The sequence below is a fragment of the Apis florea genome, unplaced genomic scaffold (assembly GCF_048593485.1).
Source record: "Apis florea isolate Af1SG1 unplaced genomic scaffold, ASM4859348v1 contig_3493_pilon, whole genome shotgun sequence".
Classification (NCBI taxonomy): Eukaryota; Metazoa; Arthropoda; class Insecta; order Hymenoptera; family Apidae; genus Apis; species Apis florea.
The window spans coordinates 2,638,309-2,654,675 of record NW_028256772.1 but is presented as its reverse complement, the minus strand read 5'-3'; the positions used below and the strand labels follow the sequence as shown (position 1 = coordinate 2,654,675).

At 27.6% G+C, this 16,367-nt stretch overlaps 1 protein-coding gene and 2 long non-coding RNA genes across 10 annotated transcripts in view; all 3 read right to left on the bottom strand.

The window, feature by feature from the left end:
• Positions 1–16,367, bottom strand: part of LOC100863451 (uncharacterized) — a 93,429-nt gene that overhangs the window by 14,087 nt on the left and 62,975 nt on the right. The gene's annotated exons all lie outside the window — the stretch shown is intronic.
• Positions 46–3,174, bottom strand: LOC147656933 (uncharacterized). Its single transcript, XR_015293488.1, has 5 exons — positions 2,353–3,174; positions 1,939–2,088; positions 1,641–1,802; positions 1,239–1,421; positions 46–281 (listed from the first exon to the last, which is right to left on the bottom strand). It is a non-coding gene; the product is annotated as an uncharacterized LOC147656933 (long non-coding RNA).
• On the bottom strand, positions 5,797–8,148 carry LOC147656932 (uncharacterized). Its single transcript, XR_015293434.1, has 2 exons — positions 7,287–8,148; positions 5,797–6,348 (listed from the first exon to the last, which is right to left on the bottom strand). It is a non-coding gene; the product is annotated as an uncharacterized LOC147656932 (long non-coding RNA).

The window sequence follows — 16,367 nt, the reverse complement described above, 5'->3', positions numbered from 1 at the left end:
AAAATATTTCTTTAAGTAACTTACTATATATGAATAAATATTCATTCATTCTATTTCATCCACAGATTTTATTATAAATTCAAATTTGATCTCTTGTAACGGAAAAATGATAAAATTTATCCATAACAATTTCACTGTATAACGACACGCAAACTGTACTATAGAAGTAAACTGTCCGTTGTTGGCGATGTCCCGCAGGCTCACTGTAAGTGGTTGCAAATGTTCATCGTAATGACGCTGCCGTTTTTCTGGAGTATATCCTCTTGATGCCCTCGTCTTACCTAAGAAACACGATAATGGTTCTTGCCTGATCGTTAACTGACTGGTTCACTTGAAAATGCGATGTTAATTGGTTATTAATCGACCATTAAGCAGATAGCTTCGATAAAACCGGAACATTTTATTTGTATCGACAATTGTTTTATTGTATCTTTTATTCGAACAAACTCGAACAAACGCATGAGTATGAATTCATTAACATGCAATTGTATAAAATTATTGTATTGATTAATTGTAATTTGGTCAATTAATAAAAAATCAAGTTATAAAGATTCATTTATTTTCATATTTTATAGGGATCTATGTTGGATTTAAATTTTATATATGTAAATTAATTATTTAGATAATTATTTTAGATATGGTTTTTTTTCAACAGTCAATCATAAATATGGCAATATCAATAAGCAGTTTCAAAATATTTTCTAATAACCAATAACTATGTAATAAATTCACACTCGATTATCAAATTTCAAACTTAATTGAAAACTAAATTATTCTCAATAGATTGCAAAAAATTTTCAAACTTAATAGTAATTCACTATAGAAATAATTCTATAGAATACATATTTTAAATATCTGACCAAAAAATACAAACTTAATTATCTGATAGTTAATTAACCAATTTAATATATAATAAAATATAATCAATTCCAACAGATTTTAAATTTACTATTTCTTATACGTTTACCTCAATATAATAGAAATTTTACATTCAGATGAATTACTCTAAATCGTCTTTCCAATTAAAAATTATTAATGAATTGTTGATATATATATACATATATATACATATAATTGTTTTTTCAAACAAAGAGAAAAATATATTTGAACGAATTTTGAACCATTTCTGAACGCTTCATTGCTCAATGATTTGGAATAGAAATTCCATTATGTAATCCAAGTGGAACGAGTCTTTTTCCGGAATCGATTTCAGGATTGTAATGATACGGACTACTTACTTGCCATCAATAAGAGATAAGCCGCTTAGTCATCGTTATCATATTCTTCAACATTCCACAATCTTCTATTCCACTCAATCATAAGTTATGAATTAGCAAAAATCTCTCTAGCCTCCTTTCCCCTTATTTTATCTGGATACTTTTTCAGAATAATTCCAGAAATATAGGTTTGTAATGATAACACTAGAGAAATCATATTTATTTTTTTGATGAATGTGTTTTGTGTCATGAAATATAAAGAAAAGTAAAAACAAATTTATAATATCAAGTTTTCAAATGAATTGAGAAAAGAAATTTTTGTATATTGCCTAATAATTAAACAATCAGATCCATTTCTTGTTCTGTAATTGAAGTCTTTATTTATCAAGTTGAAAATTATTACATTATTAAATTATTACATACCATATCATATTCGAGAATTTAAATCATGTTTACTTTAGTTGAATCTTTGAATCTTTATAATCTTACTGAACTGCAGTTGTAACTTGTAAATTTCATTTTCTATTTGCTTTTCATATTAGAAGTCTAGCATGATTTATCGAGATCCTTCTATAAAAGTATGTACTTTGAATAATTGAACAGAAAATCATGACTATCTTAAAAGAAATATCGATAAAGATTAGGTTCATAAACGATCGAGAACACGATAAGTTGCTGTAAAGATGTTGATTCGATTCTGGTTCATCGATTAAAAGGATACTTGATCGAAATTGCTGGCTTAATTTAACTCAAAAAATAACTATACAATATTTCTTTTCGGTTCAATCAGGATATTTGCTTCCAAGAATTTCATGGAAAAGTGTCTTTATTGGATAGCTTAATGGCAACTGCCGCATCATAGTTTCTGCTCCTAATAAAAAGTTTTTATCGTTCAAAAAATTTATAAACGCTTCGATTAACAAAATTTTAAACAAGATAAAGATTTGATTTATACTTTTTATCTTCAAAATCATTATTTTAAAGTTTATAAAATAAGTTTTAATCAATTATCGTATTCAATAATTGTAAAATAATATGAAATATTGTGAATGCGATTGATAGTTATAATGTTTTTTTATATCATTTGATATCATTTATTTTATTTCAAGAAAATAAGCAAAAACAATTGCCTCACCATCAGGATTTCAATCAAATGTTCGCTTTATCTTCTTTCTAGATATTTCCTCCATTTGAAAAGGATAAAGGTTTCTTCAATCAATTTTTTGCCATTGCAAATTACCTGCTTCTATCAGTTCAACAGTCCATTATTCAAGGAAGAATTGAAAAACTTTAAAAAAAATTTACTAAAATTCTTGAAAAAAATTTGAAATCATAATAATTTAATGTTCTAGAATCAACATCGTAATAAAATTCATAATTTTATAGTAGCATTTTTTAATTTATGCCTGAATCTCCAAATCTTCAATCTATAAAAAATTAACAATTATTTTATTTATCTAAGATTTATTAACTTTCACACACATAACCTTCAAATATGTAATCCAATTGTATTAGATCCAAAAAATTTCTTTTCGATAAAAAAAATTTCTTTTCTTCGTATTAAACAAAATGGTAAATTCTTAATTATTTTAATTATCAGAGATACATACAGAGTAACAGAATTATTCATCAGATTCTAGCAAAACAGGTGGCTTGCGATTGTCCGCCACAATCTCGGTTCAATATGCGCATGCGCGCGCACGCTATAACATCGTGTAGTAACCGGTACAAGGCACATCGTGTACCGGAATCATTAACTGTTATGCAGATGAATCTCTTATGTTTCTTTCACGCATAGTAAAGAGAACTCAAACTTTTCAACCTCGGTGCCGAAGGCGTTCACTCTATCTACCTGAGATTCTCCATCATCGACAACGCTGATCAGAGTACCGCTGCAGTTCATGCTTTATACGGTAGTCAAGAGTGGCTCACCGTGTTAACGAGCTGTAAATGTCGTTGTGTGTGTCATGAATTGGAAGGAGAGCAATTGTAATTCTTTACGTTTTTATTTTTATTTTTTTTATGAATCTGAACTAGAAAGAAATATCTTATGATCTTTCTAGAAGATAGGAATGATTTTTAATAGATTAAACTAAATTTTTATTACTTTAATTTTAATTTAAAAATTTTTCAATTTTTAGATTTGAAATTGTGAAAATTAATTGGAAGAATTATTATTAAGTTTTTAAATTAATTTACAATAATAGATTATAACATTTAATTTTGTCAAAAAAATGGAATTAATATTATTTTTTTTAATATATTTACGATAATTAATTTTAAATTTCTAGACTATTATTTTAAATAATAATTTTTCTTCCTGAATTTTTTATAAGTTTTTAAATGTGTTAAATTTATAATATAAATTTATCATTATATTTATAAATTTATAATCAATTTGATTATTAATAAATAAATATAGTTATAATCAATTTGATTATTAATAAATAAATCATAGATTAAATGTCATTTTCACTATTGTCACTCAATTTCAAATTATAAATATATATAAATTCTCAAATTTTAATTTAATTCACGAATTATATATAACTTTATTACAAAAATCTAATAAAAAACCAATTAAAGCATTCTACAAATTCTTCAGTTCATTTTTAAATAATGAATCCTTTATGAATAATTGAATGATTGAATTAATATCACATATTATTAAAACATTACAAATATAGTCATAAATATAGTTTATAAATTACCGAATATAACTTAAAATTGTAAAAATTTTTTTTGTAATAAAAACATGAAATTCATATTATGCAAATAAATTCAAAATTGTAGAAAAAAAAGAATTCTTCTAACAATTAAAATCGTATATATGTTCAATTATAAATTGACTAATTTTTACCTAGACACCTGTCGGCTAAGAAACAGCTGGTGTACACTAAATATTCACAGGTGCATCACCGAACTTCACAGCTACGTTTTCCTCCTTTTCCCGTTTATATTTAGCACGGTCAGCACCAGTTTACGACACGCATGGAATTTTTCGCCCTGAGGAACTGGTTTCTTTCCATGGACTTAACAGATATTGCATATCCAGAGATTTTTTAATTTCGTTACTTCATTATGTTTCTTCATTAATGATTACAATCAAAGTTAGGTTAGATTATAGATTAACTGCTACTACTTGAAATAAGATAGTGCGATTGTCTCAATATAAATTGATTAAATTAAATGAGATTTAATCTATTGAATAAGATCAAAAAATCATTATAAAACTGATGTTATATTTAATATTAAAATAATAGTAATAGAAAATTAATAGAAAAATTGAATTTTAAAATTTTTAATATCATATCAATTAAGATTCTTCAACAATTATATTAAATTGAATAAATAAACTAGTTTGGTAAAAAAAACAGTTTTTGTATTCAAAAAACTTTTGTATTAAGTCTTTGAATTTTTAAATGAATAATCTTAAAAATTAATAATAGTTTAATGAGAAAATATAAAAGAAGAAAGAAAATAAAAAATAGAAATGAAAGTGATAGATTTAAGATAAATTTACAGATAAAAAATATTGAAAAAATATTTGGTAATTCAAGTAATATAGTATGAAGTATTGAGTATGTATTGAACATATAAAAATAAATAGAATTTTATACAATTAAAGAACTAATAATAACGAGTTTCAATTTAATATTAGTTATATTTTTAAAAAAAAAGTATAGAATTTTTTTTATATAAATAAAAATTTAAAAAATTCTAAAGAATTGTACTTTTTATCAAAAGTTTTAAGTTTTTAAAGTTTATAGAGACGAAGAACTATTTGATGCAGCTGTTTCTAGAGAGATCTAAGATACTGATCGACTATTATTAGAGAACAGAATTTTCTGAAGAATTATTGCAGCCCTTCGTGCAACGGAAATGCGCGATTAACAAATCGTTTGAGTCTGTTTACAGAAAGAAGAAGTCTGTGGAAGATGATTTTTATACTATTTCAAGATTATTTTCTGTTCGAACATCCGGTTTTTAATACCGTGCAATATCGAACTCGAGAAAATTGATGGTATAGAACAGTCTAGAATTAATCTCCTTCGAAATTATAATTTTTCTGCTCAATTGTTTCACTGTTATTATTCTCTAGCATGCGAGCACGTATCTATTCTATATGTTACATTATTATTAAGATTCCTTTTAATAATTATGCTTGAAAAAATCGTAAATTCGATTTTCGAATTTCAAATTCTAATTTGTAAATTAGATTGTACACGAAAGATCTATCTATGTAAAAGCATTCACAACGTATCTCAAATATTTTGTCATTATCTGTAATATTAATAAATAATGATAAATGATTTCAATCACATTGAAAGATTTTAAAAGAATTAAAGATATCAAAGCAATATATTCTAACTTTATAATCATGAAAATGAAATTAGGTCCTAGCCATTGGTGGAATATATTTTTCATCACATATAAGAATTTTTTCAAATAATATGTATTACTAATATTTAACCTTTAAATTCCTTTATATTTAAAGAAATTTTCATAGCTGAAAAATGTATCAAAGTTAATTTATTGTTCATCAAATTATTTATTTATTTTGCAAATAGAAAAAAAATTCACTTACTGAACTTATTTAATTTTAGTCTCATTCACATTTAACTTTCACATTTAACTTTCATCTATTACTTTAATCTTTATCTATTAACGCTGAGACAATTCCAGAGCATATGCATATAATTCTTCCGTGACATTAACACATGAATTTTGCGAACGCGTCCACAATCATGTGACCACGCGCGTGCGCTTTCTTTCCCGCGTTTATGCGATCGGCTCTCTCTCGTTTCCCACGAGCATTCTCCTGCTCATTATGACTTCCCAAGGCAGAGGTGCACACGGAACCACATCGGTTTCTCGAAAGGAACACCGACAACAACTCGACCCTTTACTACATTCCGTCAATAGTAGTTGCTCGAATGCAGCCTGTTTCAATATTTGTAAATCCTGCCCCTCTCCTCTGTCCTTCTTATGTCGACACTCGACAGTTCTCGGCATGTCAGGATACAAACAAGGAGACTTCTTAACTGGGAAAACTTGTTCAGAAAGAATGGAAAGTTAATCTGTTTCTTATGAAATTTCATTTTGGATTTTATTGGTTTGAGAATGGAAGCTGAAAATAAAGTATAATTAATAAAGTATAATTAATAAATTTCTGATTTATAATGTTATTATGTAAAATTTTATAAAGCATCATAATATAATTAATAATAATGTCTAAGATATTATTATCTATATTTATTTATTTTTATGTTAAATATTTTTTTATTTATTTTTTAATATATAATATTAATGTATAATAATATATGTATAATACATGTATAATGTATAATATATCAATTTTTGATTAATAATACTTAACATTTCTCATATTTTTTCTTTTGAATTATTAGCAAAAAATTTTTGATATTATATCATTGAATTCTTTTTATATGCATGTATTCAAAACTAATATATCAATGATTCAATTAAATAATGGTATTTTAAGGATTTAAGATTTAGATTTTTACAGATAATACTATTTAACCTAATTTACTTTATCAGGATAAACATGTAATAATATCTAATAATCAAAATATTAATTAAATTAATTATTGTATGTCATTATAATATTATTCGAAAATGAAAATATTTCCATCAAAAAATTCTACATAATATGTTATATATTCAAATCTTTACGATATTTTAAGAAAATCATTGATTTTCTACTTTTTATATTATACTATACTATAAAATTTAATTATTAAAATTTTAAAAATTACTTTCTTTTTAGTTTTTTTACACTTTTTTTATTATCACTAAATAACACTGATAAATTAAATCTATCAACTGTTTTTCTGTTAATTACCAAAAAATAATTAAAGAGAATTACAAAAGATTAATTCTTCCTTTTATGTAACCATCTATATTTTTTTTGCTATTCAAATATCACTTATAAATATTGCAAAAATCATCAAAGATAAACTTCATACCATAAATAATATAATTTTGTTACATTCAATACGCCTCTATTCCTATTTAAAGTATCGAATATTCCAATTGAAATCATACCATGTTTTAACCTTCTATTTCAAGATTAACCGTAACTCGAATCGTACACGCGCTATAAACAATTCGCACGCGAACGAAACTCGGCACAAACTTCGAGATCTCGACACGATCGACAAGAACGGAAGAAAAGGAATTGTTAATGGAAGTCGAGTTCCATCGGACGCAAGCGAATCGGCCAGAAGGATAAGGAAATCCAGTCGAGGAAATTATGCAGATTGTAGGTTAGAATACATCTGCTGATGGCTCGAACGGGGCATACTCGAAACTACGTGAGTTCATCCACGGCGCAGGACCAACTACCAATCAGTTCTGCCTGTCCGTTTCGTTGCCTCCATTGGCGGAACGTTGTTCGTCTTTCTGAGCTTTCGATATTTCCGTCTTTGTCTTACACATATATACGAAATGGGATAAGAGAATCAAGACGTTGGTGGAAGAAGCTTGATCATTTCCATGAAATTATGAACCTGTGAACGGTATGAAGTTATCTAAGAAGAAAGAGTGAAGAGTTAAATTAATGAAATCTCGACGCGCGAGTCGCGGTACATGGCTATTAGTCTGGAATTTTCAAATTGTTTTTACGATCTAGTAGTTTTATAATCGAACTTTGAACTGATCTTTTGCGTTCAAGAAAAGACATCGGTATTTCGTTAAAATTCTCGATAGTTACGAAAACTCAGTTGAATTCTCTTGATGATTAGTTACGCAAAGAATGTTCGATAAAATTCCCTAGATAATTTAATATTTAATCAACTACGTTATTCAAGGTAGATATTCATAATGGAATATGTGATATAATTATAATTGATTATATGTTACTAAATGAACTTCATATATGAAATAAAATATAAAAATTCATATATATATAAAATTTTTGTATAAAAAAATTTTTTAAACATATTGCAATTGAATATATTTCTAGAGAAAAATTGCAATATATTTTATAAAAAAGATTTTTGAAGATACTTTTTTTAAATTATCTAATATATTTATGTGAATATAATTATTTTAAAACTATCTATGATAAATTATTTCTACATTACTTTCCATAAACTCAATAATGACTTGATAAAATTTATTATTACAATAAATATTTTTATTATTATTATTTTATCATTAATTGCATTTTCTAATTTTATATTCTAACTCTTCTTGAAAATGAACATTATTGATTCAATTGAACATTATCGTATATAGATTAAATTATTAATTAAATTAAATTATTTGTATATAGATCTAAGGAGATCAATCTAGTATCGCAATGCATTGCGTTTAAATGACAAAATGAGAAAGTGGGATAAAAAAAGATTCGGAGAAGAGAGTAAGATTTCTGTACAGGCGACAGGATGATGGAAATTTGTGCCCAATGGACCTTGTCTTGGAACGTTGGATTATTTCTCTATTTACATTCTTTGAAGACGGCTCTGAACCGCTCGCAATCCGGTTTATCTTATCTTGTCTAATAAATATCGGGACATCTTATGAAAACTCTTGTCCAACCATACTAAAATCGCGAATCTCACAGATTTCGCTAGCTCAATTGCTTTTCATATTTTTACATAATGAATAGCTGTCACCAATCCGTTAAGAACTTCATGTTTAAGAGATTGTTACTTGTACTGACAAGTATTGATGATTAGCACAGCATAATTAAATAGCTTGAAGCATATACATATTCTAATGAAGAACTCTTCAGTCATTTAAATGGAATTTAACCTACATTTACAAATTCCATTTCATACTTGATAAAAATTTTAAAACTGTACATATAAAGATTAATAGTTAAACATCAAGAAAATAAGACAAATAAATTTTATTAGCTTTCTAAACGATGAATAAAAAATTATAATCTCAAACATTTTCAATGTCAATCATGAATTGTTATTAAAAATTACTATTCAGAGAATTCCACCGAATTATTTATAATAAGATATATTTTTATTTGCCATTGATAGTTCTGCTGCTGAATTAAGAGGACTGGGTCACATATAACGAGAAGCATAAGAACACCAACCATTCGTCTTTTGACATGTTTGAGAAATCGCGAGCGCGAGCATACGCGCCAGAGAAATCGGGAATTCAGGTAGTGGTCGGACGAGAAAAGGCAAGTGTGGTTTGGTTGCTCGCAGGAAAGGCTTAACAGGGAACGAACGAGTCGAGCAGAGCTGTAATTTAGAGAAAAACGTTCCCCAGGGCTGCGGGGCCCTACTTTTCGTGCTCACCGACCCGCCTACCTGGCCTCTATTACTGCGTTCGCTTCGGATAGCGAAGTGCAACACGAATTCGAATTGTTTTCGGTGTAATACGTTTCACTTCGACAGTTGTTTTTAAATAAAATGTTGAAGATCTTAATTTTTAATTTCTCTAAATCTTAATCTCCGTAGAAAATCAAATTATCTTATATTTCTTATACTTAAACAATTTTTTATTTAAATACAAACTCTTTTATTTAATTTTTTCCAATTACAAGAAATAAAATAATATATATATATATCAATTTGTTTTTTACTAATTGAAAAAAGAAATTTTTAATATTATTTAGAAATATCTCTTTGGAATATAATATTAATTCACGATCGATTAAACATTATTGCTTATTATTATTATAGTGATGAATTTCATTTAAATATTAAAATCCAATAAGTATATAAATAAAATATGCTTTATATATATATAATGTATAATTTTAAATTAAAGTCGTTAAATTGGGATTACAAGATATAAGAGAGAAATGAAAAATCCATCACTGGATCACGAACAACCTGCACATCAGTGGAACTACCTATATACATATATGTTTCTTGCTTCCTCCCGATGCAACCTCTCTCCCCTCTACCTTCTCCCGCTCTATGTTCCACTGCTACACGTCATTTCTTTGGGTACGCACTTAAAGGCTCACATTCAAACTGCCTTTTGCTCGGAGATTCATCGCGGTAGCCTCGGAATCGCGTTTGCGACTGTCCTTGAAACTTTCTTCTTAGAAAAGTCTTTATTCGTGAGCACGATTGCAACCACTACTTTGGAATAACTGGCAATCAGTTGGGCTGACTTCATGGAATCGTTTTTCGGATGAATATGAAAACTAAAAGGTAGAGAAAAATTCGATATTTTATGCATCTTTGTGATTTTCAATCTTAGATATTCAATCTTTTTTTTATATGATTTAAATTTTACAATGAATTATTATATATTTCAACTATTTTGCATAATATCAATTTTTTATTATTAAGAATAAAATTTTTTAAAACATCAGACGGATATTTAAATTAAAAATTAAAAATTTCTTAAATTATTAATAAAGAAGATAACGAGATAATTGTTAACACAGACGGACATAATGTATTAACAATTTTTAATACGTTTTGATGTAAAATGATCAAAAATATTAGCACGAATGAATGAATATTAAATAAAAATGATTTGTAACAAGAATTTTGCCTATGTTTCATCAATACATGCTACTCACTAACTCGAACGAATGGATCGAAGGCGATAACCTCGAGACGTGTTTACGCCTGTCCTTGAGGGAATACTCTCTTCTCGTTTTATTTTTTTTGGATGAAAATAAAAAACAGTCGAGCTATTCACGCGCACAGTGATTGCATGTGTATAATTGAAATTACAGAGGGCAGGCTGATCGAGAAGATCTATTTCAAAAACTGTCTCTTCGAATGGAAAATTAATAAATGATTCTTGATCATACGTAAGAAGTTATGGTTATTCTGATAATCGTAACCTCTATATTTCGCGCGCATTTTTCAAAAATTTCAATTTCTCAGTCTAGGGATTTTTTTAAGTTATTTCCAATTTCAAATATCAATCAAGAAGAAGCTTGATATTATATAAAACAGGATATCAGATATTGTGTATAGATGGTTGCAAGATATTGGCAATATTATTCATTTATTAATTTTAATAAAAGATATCAAAAATAAAATTAAATGATGAATAATGCGGAAAAAATACAACACTTTATTATCATATATAAATTAATGCTGTAAGATAAATTATCTAATTATCCAATTATTATGTAAAAATATATTTTATACAGAATTATATAACAGAAAATATTTCAAATAAATATTAGTATGCATATTCTATGAATTATTATGATAATTTATAAAAACGAGAATTAAAGTAAAACTCTACTTTCATATAACGTACATACTATGCAGGTAGAGGCAGGATTTGTAAATCTGTCCAATTGGATAAGTATAAATCTGTTCTTGGCAAAAAAAGAATGCAAAACAAATAGGATGACGACATTAAATCCTGTTCGCACTGGCGTAACACGCTTGTCATCCGTATAGTCACCCACGCTATCCTTTTGAGATCACTATCAGGATGTGATTGATATATTTAGGTCCAAGTTTTGAGTACTAGTGATGGTGTTAACAAGACGCGCCATTTAAATAATTATTTATTTCCATTCCAAAATGAAGTGACAAAAAAAAAAAGAATCATCAAAGGAGATAATTTTTTCTTTTCATTCAATTTCGTTTAATTTTTTCTTAATAATTGTTACATGAAAATTCTTATTTTTTATAAAAAAAAAAAAATAATTAGAAATTTGATATATAACAAACATCAGCAGTTTTTCACTTACATTGAAAAACTTTTTATTTCAATTGTGAGAAGCTTATTATAATGAAAGATAACAAATGATGATTATCAAATTAAGTTACATTTTTCATTTTTTATTAAATTTGTTAAATAACCGTATATTATCAAAATGGTTTTTTTTTTCAGATTAGTATATGCATGTTTGCATATCAGCATTTTAACGTTTTAAAAATATTTATTATCATAATAATAATTACCATTGATTCTTTAAGTAATAATAAAAATCATAAAATTGAATTGAATTATAATAAGAAAGAAAAGAAAAAGAGATTTATTCACATTATGAAATTCTTCACTCTTCTCAAGTCCATCTTTCCCATCCCTTAACTTAATAACAAAAATTCCACGAATTGTTTCATCATTCAATGTCCTCCTTCTCCAAACCGTCACATTCTAAATCAACTCTGTATTCGAGAACCACTTTGACTAAAAAAAAATATATCATAATCTCAAAAATACATCTCGCTTGACACACACGCACATTTCTCGTGAAAGCTACCTGTGTAGTCGTTTCGACACTCTGTAAAGAAATGTCACAGGTGAAAAATACGAAGAAAAAAAAAAAAAAAAAGACAGCGCGCAGAGATGTAAGCGCGTGAAGGCCTAAATTCGTCATAGAGACTATGACAGATTCACCTTGTTCGGTCGACAGCCGGGTAAAAAAAAAAAAAAGGCGAGAACTGTCGAGGACGTTAGCAATCGACTATGGCAGAGACGTGGAGAAGACGCGAGAATGGGGTGCGAAAATGTCGAGACATCTGCTACCTCCCTGCCAGTGGAAATTATTAATCCCGTCAAAAGTACTAAATCATATTCCCCGCTGTTGCACACCCGACTGTCAAGGGAGGGAGGGAGAGGGATAGAGAAGGTGAAAGTGAAGAGTAGCCGCGACGGTGTACGTCGCCGATGACCTTGATTTAGGGTCGCAGAAACCCTTCCACAAAGATCGCGCCAGGTATTTATGACTCTTAGGAACTGGTTGCCGTCGTGAACTCTGGTAGCATCTGCGGCTGAAAGGATTCTCCCCCGGGGGTGCAGGAAGAAATCGAAAATATTCATATTTCAGCATGTCTAACCTAAGCTTCGCTGCTTGCTATTCTTTCTTTAAGGTTAGGATTATTGTGATTCAAGCATTGAAACATGATTAAGAGATCTAGAAGAAAGAATATTGGTTTAATTTGGATTTGTGAAATAATATTAGATGGAATAGAATTTAGATACAATGTAGATATAATGTGTATATTACTACATAACTTCACATAGTATAAAACATATAATATTTAAATGATAATATACCTATTGGAATGAATATCGAGCAATCGACTAAATGATTAAATCCAGTATTATTAATGTAATTAAAATGGAATTAATGTAATTAAAATTTAAATTTGTAGTTTACGCCCACTAATAAGCCTACTTCTTAGGGACGTAGAATCCTATATTCTAAGTCTTATTATAGATTGAGATTAAAATAATAGGCTATCTATCAAGTTTTTTCTTATTTTTCTTTTTTTCTTTCATTTCATAATACTTAATTTTTTTTACTGATTGTCTCTTCTTCATCTATGATATTTAGTAAGTAGTAGAAACCCATAGAATTCAAAAAATAGTAGACATTAAGCAAAATTTCTTCGCTTATCTTGTGTTTAAAAAAAATATGATATATAAAAGAATTTTACTTTAGATAAAGACATGCAGAGAAAATTACGTATATTTCTTAATAAATTTGTACGAATTTCATCTCGTTTTGTAATGGAATTTCGTCCATCTGTTTAGCAAGAATCTTTCAACTACAATCTTTTTCATTTTTCAATCTTCCAATCTTTTACGGTTGATAATTGAATATGGCGGCATCTGTGTGATCGTAGCGCAAGTAAATAAACTTGGAAAATTTAATTAAATGCAAAAACGCTAAAAAAAATCTACGGGTCGAGAAGTTAGATTGAATTCCGGATACTTGAATGATAATTTCAAATTAAATGGATACAGTGAATATATATATATATATCTATTATGCTTAATTCTTATTCGGTTTAAACAGCTGTAATTACAGGTATTTCATAGAGGTGAGCAGAAGATTTATTAAGTTGCCAAAGGAAGTCAAGTTTTCAGTAACTATATATTATCCTGGTAATAAACACGGATAAACCAAGTATCACATTGCACATGCATTCGCGTTTATAATCGATTTAATTGAATTGACAATTTATCACGATATATCAAGTAATAATAAAGAAAAAAAGTTCGTGACATTAATGGTATACACTCGTTAAATATAGAAGAAAAATGCTATTAAAATATTCTTTTTTTTACTTTATAAAATTCTTTACAAAAAAAAAAAAAAAAAAATACATATTGAAAATATTATTTGAATAAAATATCTTGAATGATACGATTTCATTCTATGAAAACAGATTCGTCTTATGAATCTACGAACGAGAAAAATGCAAAAAAAAATTAAAAAATTAATTTCTATCAATTTCAAATTGTATATGTAAACCAGTCACGAACGAATCGTGAAGACTTAGTATTCCAAAAGATGGCAGAAACGGTCCGTTTATGATTGGTACGATTCCCAGGGCGGTCGTTTAACGAACGGACTAACGGGTAAATCCCCACTACTTGGTGCGTATATACACGATCTGGATGGATACCGAAGCCTGGGCCGGGAGGCAAGTCTCGCTTAGCGAGCTTAATTCGTACTGCGAGATATATTAATTAACGATGGCTCGACTTGCAACCCAATTTAGAAACAAGCACCTTGTTTGCATACAAAGGAGCGTCATAGAGCGAGTTCGCACCCTCGATTCGACACCGATATAAATGGCGTTTGTTGGAAAGGACCACTATGCGAATGTGGCAAAAGGATGGTAGAATGGGGGAAACGAGCAGAATGCTGGAAGAGTGTGTATATACATATATGTATACTCAGAAGAAAATATATGAAAGAGGAGCAGGGATGAAATAAAAAAGAACAATTTGAAAGAGAAAAAGAAAGAAAAAAAAAATCAGAAATATAGATTAAAAAAAAAAAAAAGAAGAAAACGAAGATAATGGAGTGAAAAGTAATATGATAAAAGAAATGGCGAAAATGAATGAAAAAGGAAAAGAGGGAAGTGAAAATTACAATGAGAGAAACAATAAAGATAAAAAAGTAAAAGAGAAAAGGGAATCAAAGATAAAGGAAAAGAGATATAGAGGACGTAAATATGGAATACATTGAATGGGACTCGTTAAAACGCGTACCGAGTGTTTAAGAAAGACTCTTACTGTTGACTGCGTACTTGAAGTGCACTTATCTACAGTTCTTGAGAGAGCATGCATGTGCAGAGTGCACTTCTTTGTTGCTGAGTCTGCATTTTCGTGCTCACAAATATCTTCACTTCCTAGCATCAGCAGACTTTCTGAATTTAATTAACAATTTCAAGAGATTATGTCACGTTAATACTTTCCATTTTATTTAATTTCCCAAGTTTTATTTAATTTCTTATTAAAAATTTTTAATAAACTTATTTGATATTAAATAACATAAAAAAAAATTGTATGAATTATCAATGAAATTGAAAATGTACCAAAAGCGTATAATGTATTAAAAACATTGAATTTGATTCTTTTTTTTTTATATATATATATATATATTATTTAAATATCTTCGATATTTCGATCGATAAATGTGCGAGAAAGCGAGTCAAGACTCGGTCGATAAGATTGTACACTTGAAAATCGATAATCTCGTGATAAATTTCCAATTATTTCGAAAAAAAATATGTTACGAAAATCAAATGAATATATAATGTAAAAATCTTTATTACAAGCCCTTTCCATAAAAATTATGCATAATTCGCGTAACTTTTATTCATTAAAGCAAATATTAGCTACATCTATATCGTTACTTATGCATATACAGTATGATACAATGAAAACTTTGCTGAATAAAAAAAAATATGTATATTTTTGAAAAGCATGCTTAATTTTTAAAAATTGATTTTTTTTTTTTAGATTATTGAAAATTACAATTGAAAAAATATAAATGCTACTAAAAAATTAATCATAAATTAAGATTGAAATAATTGAAAGAATATTAAAAATTAATAAATCATTCAATAAAACGTGATCTTTCTTATCAAAAATGAAAATATGATAAAATTGAAATTGAGAAGAAAACACATTTAAATATCCTTGTTGAACAAGTTGCATGTTAAAAGGAGTTACTTATCAACCGATCTGTTTCCTCTCGTTCAACTACAGAGGGGGTCTCAGTATGAATTTACCATCTCATAAGATTTCAAATTGAAATAAAATTTTCAAAAAAAATTTAAGTATTAGAGCATGATAATAAATTTAATAATGATATTGAATTCGCGAAATCGATGAATTTTGTAAATATAAAAACATTGTAATAAAAGAAACATATCTTATTAGTATATCATGACGTATATTAAACTTGAATAATTATTAATA